Source organism: Lipotes vexillifer, unplaced genomic scaffold (assembly GCF_000442215.2).
Source record: "Lipotes vexillifer unplaced genomic scaffold, Lipotes_vexillifer_v1.1 scaffold54, whole genome shotgun sequence".
Classification (NCBI taxonomy): Eukaryota; Metazoa; Chordata; class Mammalia; order Artiodactyla; family Lipotidae; genus Lipotes; species Lipotes vexillifer.
Window position 1 is genome coordinate 1473808 of NW_006789324.1, and position 3169 is coordinate 1476976.

Consider the following 3169-nt stretch of genomic DNA (forward strand, 5'->3'; position numbering starts at 1 on the left):
CCTAGAAAAACAAGGTGAGTTCTCTTGTTCCTTTGCCCTAACACTCCCATAGCTTCCTGTTTCACACAGAGGAAAAGCTGACATTCTTCCTATAAACCTAAAGGCCCTACTTGATGTGGGCCCTGTTATCTCTCTGACCTCATCCCCTAGGATTCCTTCATTCCTCTGCTCACACGGTCTCCTTAGAGTTCCTCTGTCTGACCTACTCATGCTTTGGGGCCTGTTATAGGTTGAATTGTGTCTCCCCCAAAAAGATATGTTGGAGTCCTCACCCCCCAGTACCTCAGACTATGACCTTATTTGGAAATAGGGTCTTTACAGAGGTAATCAAGTTTAAATGATGTCATATGGTGGGTCTTAATCCAGTAAGACTGGTGTCTTTATAAAAGAGGACATTTGGACATTGCAACACGCACACCAGGAAACCATGTGAAGATGAAGGGACAGACTTAAGTGATGTGTCTATAAACCAAAGAATCCCAGAAAACCACCAGAAGCTAGGAGAGAGGCCTGGAATAGATCCTTTCCTCATGGCTCTTGGAAGGAACCAACCCTACAAACACCTGGATCTCAGACTTCTTGCCTCCAGAATTGAGAGACAATAAATTTCCATTGTTTAAGCCACCCGGTTCATGGCACTTTGTTGCAGTAACCCCAAGACATTAATGCAAGGCCTTTGTCCTTGCTCTTCCACTGTCCTGGAATATTCTTCCCCTAGAGGTCTCATGTCCTTTAGCTCCTTATTTGGTAAACCATTCTCTGGGTACCTTACCATAAATGAACACATATTCCTTAATAAGTCCTCCCTCCCTTCCCTCCTTTATTTTTTTTCCTTAAAACATGTTTCACATACTTGACTTGTTTCTGTTTCCGCCCACTCCAATCTCAACTCCAGGAGGACAATAAATTTTTGGAGGGAGTTGTTTCGTTTCTTGCTGCATTCTCAACATACCTGCATGTAGGAGTCATTCAATAAATGTTTGTTGAATGCATAAATGAATGAGTCTCTCCCTTTTCTCCCCTACCATACTGACTACCATCATCCTAGTCTAGGCAATCATTATTTCTCCCTACACCCTGCTATCAGCTTTTAACCAGCCTCTCTGCTGCTGGCCCCATCTTCTCCAATCCATGCTCCAAATTGCTTTCAGGAGTCAGCTTTCTGAAAAATACATGACCTCTTTTTTTTCCCCTAGTCAGAAGCTCCTTTAGTGGTTGAACCACAAGCTTCTGGATTAAGCCAAGCTCTGCATGGCATGGCGTACTCGTTGTTCTGTAGACTGTCTGCAGCCAGAGGCACTAACCATTCCTTCTGTCCCTGTAGAGCATCCCCGAAGTTTACTGCCCTCTACCTTGACTCTGGGAGGGCCCTCTAACCTGTGTGACAAATAGAATGTGACAGAAGTGATGCTCTATGCCTTCTTTTACATGAATGTTTGTAGCAGCTTTATTAGTAATATCCAAAAATTGCAAACAACCTATATATCCATCAACAAGTGAATGAACAAACAAAACGTACCCATACAGTGGAATACCACTCAGCAATAAAAATGAACTCTTGATACATGCAACAACTTGGATGAATCTCAAAATAAGTATGCTGAGTTAAACAAGCCAGACTGAAAAAGAATACATACTGTATGATTCCATTTATATAAAGTCCTAGAACATGCAGACCAGACAGTGACCAACACCAACTGAAGCAGAGAGAGACAAACTGAGGAGTCATGAGCAGCTCAATGGCTTTTTGTTTCTAGCACATAGTTTTGGGGTGTCTTGTTGTGCAGTAACATGACTGAAACTTCTTTGGCCTCACCTCCAACAGTGCCCCTACCTCCACTTATTATATCTGCCATAGCGAATTACTGCAGCTTCACAAATGTATCGTGTGTTTTCTCTCTCCTCTCATACACACACACACACACACACATGCACACACACACACACACACACACACACACACATCAGAGCCTTTCCACATGCCACTTTTACCACTTGGATTTGCTCTCATTTTTTTTTCACCCGATTAACTGTAGCCTCATCCTTCCAGCCCTGGCCCACCCTTCCTGCTCTGAAATCCCCAAGTCAGGGCACTCAGCACCCTGTCTTCTAGACACGGCCTTGATTGTATCCTCCATCGGGGAGAAAGCTCATTGAGGGTAGGAAAAGCATCTTATTCACCGATTTGGCTATAGTACAAAGCGCTGTGCCTGGCACATGGTAAGCATTTAGTAAATGATTTTGAAATAATGAGTTGTACTGAATGACTAAATGCATCTACAGATGCTTATAATTTACTTGGGGTAGAGGGGGAAGATTAAAATGCATGAAACAAGTAGAGAACAAAGCAAAACAGTATAAAACCAAATACCAAACGGGTACCCAGTGTTCACAACTTCAGAAATACTCTTATCTTGATAATTGGTTCATGCTATATTAAGTTCTTCATATTAGTAGTAATTAGAATAATAACGATCCATTACAATGAAAACTTTAGTTTTCAAAATGCTTTCACATGCATTATCTCTTTTGATTCGACTCCAATTATTTAGCGACAAAGAAGTCATAGAATCATTTATGCCAAATCATGTAACATGAGGAGGTTTCTTGTCATTTATTCTTTCCTGAACTCAGTTGCTTGTGAACCAGACTGCTACTCAAATGTTTGCGTAAGCTTTAGGATACGGTGTAATTTCTCTGTTCCCCAACAAATGTAATAAAACATAGGGTTAGTGTTCCCCAGGACCAGAGCCACTTCACAGACTTGCAGCCTTTTTTATTGGCTAAAAACACGCAATAAAATAACATAAACTGAAAATATGAATCTATGAACAGAGGGGCATTTGGTAAATGCAACATAATGCCATCAAAATAAACAACTACGACGAATACATTCTACATAGAGATAACCTGTCCATTTGCAGCTTGGCAATTCCATTTCTAGATACTCAAACGTTTCTCTACCCAAGAGCAGAAAAACATCATTCAAGACCAACAGGATGATTGGCTGTAAACTGAGTTAAACCTCACCAGAAGAGTATTTTGTCCATTTCAGCTTCCCTATCATTACGAGATACTATTTATTGAACAGCTACTCTAAGCCAAGTATTGCTGTACTTGGTACTGTATTAAGTGATTTAGCTTCATTATCTGTAATCTTTCGGCATTC